The sequence below is a fragment of the Pseudoliparis swirei genome, chromosome 11 (assembly GCF_029220125.1).
Source record: "Pseudoliparis swirei isolate HS2019 ecotype Mariana Trench chromosome 11, NWPU_hadal_v1, whole genome shotgun sequence".
Taxonomy (NCBI): domain Eukaryota; kingdom Metazoa; phylum Chordata; class Actinopteri; order Perciformes; family Liparidae; genus Pseudoliparis; species Pseudoliparis swirei.
The window spans coordinates 16,543,059-16,549,058 of NC_079398.1; the positions used below are offsets into that span (position 1 = coordinate 16,543,059).

General features: G+C 43.8%; 1 protein-coding gene across 1 annotated transcript in view; it reads right to left on the reverse strand.

The window, feature by feature from the left end:
* LOC130201452 (neuronal PAS domain-containing protein 3) overlaps positions 1-6,000 on the reverse strand; it is a 228,276-nt gene that overhangs the window by 209,695 nt on the left and 12,581 nt on the right. The window lies entirely within an intron of this gene.

The window sequence follows — 6,000 nt, forward strand, 5'->3', positions numbered from 1 at the left end:
CTCTCTCCACCCTCAGACGCTTTCATTCTTCCCTTTCTTTGGGTGGCGGCTGTAGCTCATGGGGACAGCGGGCGGCCCGAGAGGTCGCCGGTTCGATTCCCGCTCTAACCCGCTAGTTGCATGTTGAAGTGTCCTTGAGCAAGGCAGTGAACCTCCAGTTGCTTCACTGCAAATGAATGTACAATAAAAGTCTAAATTTATTTCTTTGTTTTTAGACTCCGTCTTCCTAATTTACTACGTTGTTGTTTTTACGTTAGACTTATCGTACGATATTTATAATGACTATAGACAGACTTATGTTCACAATAGAGGACAAACGCAGTGAAACCAAACAAACACAGAAGTGTGTATATATGTGTGTGTGCGTGTGTGTGTGTGGGTGGGTGGGTGGCGTTGCCAGGGGCTACGGCTGCTATCAGCGCTAAGACGATTACCACACATCATTTGTCATCTAGATGGTGGCAACATATAGCTCTACATTTAATTTACCACGCCGCCATCACACACTGGGGGGCGGAGTGTGTGTGTGTGTGTGTGTGTGTGTTCTATTGACCCATATATAGAAAGCCCTAAAGGAAGGAGAGAGAGAGTAATTGAAAGAGAATGAGAAAAAGGAAACTGTAGTGTGTGTGTGTGTGTGTGTGTGTGGTAGAAATGAACAGTCATCGCCTCAGTACACAGTGTGACATATGCCATCACACACATACACACACACACATTGTCACACCGTGGTGAGGTTTGTCTTGTCTTGGGTTTTTGTCTCGTAACTTCCTGTTTTATTTTGAAGCCTAACTCCTCCTCTCGTTTCAGGTCACTTACCCTTCCTCATGTGTCACCGCTCTGATTGGCTCCCCTGATCCCTGATTGTTTCCACCTGTTCCTCATGACCCTCGTGTGCATCTCCCCATTGTGCCAAAGTGTTTCGTCCTTGTCCGTGCACTAAGCCCTTTGCCACAGCCATCGGCTCTTTTTTCATGAGTATTGCCACTCCACACGAGTTGTTTTCTGTTTCCTCCTTGAGAGTGATTTTTCATTTGTAAAGTTTCTAGTTTAGCTTCATTGTTTTATTTGTCAGCCGTTTTGCTGTCCTCCCGTTTGGAGTGATTTTGTTTTTAGATTAGATCTTTATTATGAGGAAGTTTCTCTTTCGTGAGTTATCTTGCCAGGCCCGAGTTATTTAGTGATCTTTTTTTCATAGCCCATTTATTTGGTCACTCAAAGAGGATCTGAATTCAGTAAAGTGTTCTTATACGTTCTATTCCTCTGCATCGGAGTTCATTTTAGTCCAGGCCTGACACACATTGTGTAACGGCGCTATTAGAGTGGACCCAAAAGCACGACTCAGACAGGAGTAACAAAGAATACTGTTTTTGGTTGGAAACAGGCTGGGTCAAAACCGGGAGATCAGTCCAAGAAGCAAACAAGTCCAAAAAGGGGCGGGGCAGAGAATCAGAGGTCAGGGCAGGCAGGCAGGGTCAGAACAGGCAGGTCAGGAATATACTCTAATAACGCTGGAGAACTTGGCACGAAAACACACGACAATCTGGCAGAGGACAAGTGGAAGTGAGGGAGCTAAATAGTGAGGGACTAATGAGGGGATGAGCTGCAGGTGAGAAGGGCGTGAGGACCAGGTGAAGGGAATGAGGGACTAACGAGGTGATCAGAGGCAGGTGAGAGGAGTTGGACTGACGAGATGGTGTGACAGGATGAAAACAACTATTACAAAAAGGAAGGCGTGGAGCTAAACTGTTACACATTGAGAGTCCAGTGATATGATAAAGTCTATACCTTTTCCAAAATTACATTTTCCTGTGTTAACTTTTATTTTATAATCCAAATGGACCAATTAAAAACATTTTTTTAAATATATATAAATATATTGAACCTTTGATTATTTTATATAGAGTTTATTTGACTGGCTTTGTGATGTATTATTAATTTCCTTTTTTATTCATTTTCATTATTCTTGTATTTTATATTATTACAATTATAATTAATTTAATCGGCACATTGATTCAGGTTAATTATGGCAGTTCATATTAATGTCTTCCATACCGTGGAGTAGCGATGAAAGGGGGAGTACATGTTTATTTTATTTCACTGAGATGTTTAGACTTCACCTTTTTTAACTTTATTTATTTGCAGAAATAAGGAATAAAGTCCAAAATAAGTAAACATGAAAGTCACACAGGGCAACCAAGACCGTTAAGGACAACACACACACACACACAGTGGCTCTTTCAATAAGTTATTAAGAATACAGAAATGACAAGCGAATTTCGATCAATCACTCTCTTTCTTTCTCTCTCTCTCCATCTTATTCCTTCTTTTCTTTGCTTTCCCTCCTCTTTTCCCTTTTCTCTGTGCGTCTTTCAGTCAGGTAATTGTTTTATAGCAATAACTTACACACACTGTACATGATGTCATGATGCTAACAACATCATGACATCATTATGACATCGCTTTAAATAAATTGAAAACCTAATTTATTTTTAAGACAAATTCCATAAGTTTGAGATTATATATCACTGGAGTGTGTGTGTGTGTGTGTGTGTGTGTGTGTGTGTGTGCGTGTGTGTCACTAAACACCATTTATCATAACAGCAGAGAGAGAGGTGGAGGAGGAGAGATGGATGAAGGGACGAGGAACATATCAGTGTGCCCCTCCCTCCTCCTCCTCTTAATGAGCGTACCACCTGAAACTGACCATGTTTCAATTTCAGCCTCTTTGGGTGTCTCCTCCTCAGCAGTGGAGCCTTGATATGGTAAACAGGAGGAGCTCCTCGTCGCCTCCTTTGAAGTCGAGCGAGGAGCAGATTACACGCGGAGTCGAGATCCGCCTGAACCTCCTCACATCTCAGTTTATGATTTTATATCACTTGATAGTTTCATTTCATTCTGAAGAGGAGGATTATTCTTGTTGAGTGGAGTAATGCGGAGGAGGAGGAGGAGGAGGAGGAGGAGGAGGAGGAGGAAGAATATTTAAAGAAGGAAAACCCAGGATACGAATGAAGAAACGACGGATCAAAAGAGAAATAAATGAGAATAAATAACAAAATATAATAATGATGAGTTAAAGAAGAGATAGAATCAAGAGAGGAGGGGTGAGAGAAAGGGGGATGGGGGGGGGAGTACTCTGGAGACGAAGGGGGAGAGACCATAAAGTATAAGAGAGAGGGGGAGAGAGAGAGAGGGGGGGAGAGAGGGAGAGAGAGAGAGAGAGAGAGAGAGGGGGAGAGAGAGACAGAGAGAGAGAGAGACAGAGAGAGAGAGAGGGGAGAGAGGGAGAGACACAGAGAGAGAGAGATAATCCAATTTACTGCATCCAATATGGTGAGAAAATGTGAGGTCAACCAGTATAGTGCAGTACACACTTACACACTTACACACACACACATACACGCTCACACACGCTTACACACTCACACACACTCACATACACGCTCACACACGCTTACACACTCACACACACTCACACACGCTTACACACTCACACACACTTACACACATACACGCTCACACACGCTTACACACTCACACACACTTACACACACACACATACACGCTCACACACATACACGCTCACACACGCTTACACACTCACACACACTTACACACACACACATACACGCTCACATACGCTTACACACTCACACACACAGTCAATCTCTCGAAGTCTTGCCAAGAAGCAGATGCCGGGCTCATCTGGTGAGCTGCATGGTAACTGTCCAAATATTGAATGAAATACACACACACACACACACATATACACACACTCACACATTTTAGCTGGAATCAGGAAGTAAAGTCAAAGTCAAGAGATGAATTATCTGACATTTTACTTGAAATAATCTGTTCTCTCTCCCGACCACCAGGGGGCGACTCCTCTGGTTGTATAGAAGTCTGTTTCCTAATTTATTTTTTTTACTGATCATTCATTCACGTTGCTCTATTAAACAACTTATTAATTTGTGTTACAGTTAATATGGTCCACAGGAAGTGTGTGTGTGTGTGTGTGTGTGTGTGGATGCGCGCCGCAGGATGTGGATCAGTCCATCACTGCCACTCCACAGCTCAGGGAGCCTCTGGCCACAGCAACACACACATAGCAACACACACATAGCAACTCACACACAGCAACTCACACACACACAGGTGAATATAAAACAGAGTCGCTCGGTTTCAGGCTGCAGTTTTTCCTGTGTGAGATTCAAACCACTGCGCTCTGATTGGCTGGTTTCATACGAGGCAAAACAGAGGAAGGGGACACAGAGGTTATAGACGTAAACTCTGAGGAAGAGGAAGTGGGCACAGAGGTCACGACGTAACCTTTGAGGAAGAGGACACAGAGGTCACGATGTAACCTCTGAGGAAGAGGAAGTGAACATAGAGGTTATAGACGTAACCTCTGAGGAAGAGGAAGTGGACACAGAGGTCACAACGTAACCTTTGAGGAAGAGGACACAGAGGTCACGATGTAACCTCTGAGGAAGAGGAAGTAGACACAGAGGTTAAAGACATAACCTCTGAGGAAGAGGAAGTGAACATAGAGGTTATAGATGTAACCTCTGAGGAAGAGGAAGTGGACACAGAGGTCACGACGTAACCTTTGAGGAAGACGACACAGAGGTCACGATGTAACCTCTGAGGAAGAGGAAGTAGACAGAGGTTATAGACATAACCTCTGAGGAAGAGGAAGTGAACATAGAGGTTATAGATGTAACCTCTGAGGAAGAGGACACAGAGGTCACGATGTAACCTCTGAGGAAGAGGAAGTGGACACAGAGGTTATAGACGTAACCTCTGAGGAAGAGGAAGTGGACACAGAGGTCACGACGTAACCTTTCAGGAAGAGGACACAGAGGTCACGATGTAACCTCTGAGGAAGAGGAAGTGGACACAGAGGTCACGACGTAAGCTTTGAGGAAGAGGAAGTAGATACAGAGGTTTTAGGCCTAACCTCTGAGGAAGCAGAATAAGGAAGTAATAAAGGGGGGAGAGCATGAGAGGAAGTAAAGAAGGGAAGTTAAGGGACGCAGAAAAAGAACTAAATCAGGTGGGAATGAACGAGAGAAGAGAAAGAGAGAGAGAGAACATGAGCTGGAAATACGAAGGATAAGAAACTGGAAAAGAGAGAGAAAATGAGATGGCGAGAAGGAGCGAGAGCGAAGGACGAGAAGAGGAAGTGTTAATGAGTTTGGTCAGAGTGTGGAACAGACTTTTTAAAGCTATCATTCTCATTAATGTCGTGAATGAGCCGCTGATAGCTGTCATGGACCTCACATCCAATTAACAACACCCACACACACCTAGAGGACACGCACGGGGGGTGTGTGTGTGTGTGTGTGTGAGGATGCATACGTCGGTTGGTGTGGGCAGAAGTTTCAGTATTTGCATGTTTGTGTACAGCAGCACGGATGTGTGAGTGTGAGTGTGTGTGTGAAGATAACTTTCTGTAATTCTCCATTTCAGCGTTTCTGTTTCTTAACGAGCTGAAACATGAAGAGAAGAAATTAAAAATGTATGAAATCTCTTTTAAAACACAGGAGAACATGGGCTGACTATAGGGGGGTGAGGGGGAGAGGAGAAAGAGAGGGGAGAGAGAGAGGAGGTGAGAGGAGGACAAGGAGAGAGAATAAAGTGATATTGAAGAATACTTTTTAAAAATTGTAATTTCCCACAATATCACATCTTTTACATTTGTCCTTCTTTATTATATATATAGTAATTTCGATATTATATATCTATATATTTTTTAAGGATGAAGTTCTTTATATATACACACACACACACACTGTAGCAGGCCTGAGGCCGCCACCCGTGGGTTTCCCCCCCCAGCACCAAGGATCCACCAGACAGCAAGAGGGTTCGTTCCAAGACATATTTATTGGCCCACACACGACACCGAGCAGACCGCAAAACACGTGCCTCTGCTCACCTCTCCCTCTCCACTCTCGATCGGGAGCTTTTATAAGGGTGGCCTCGGCTGCTGAGTGATTG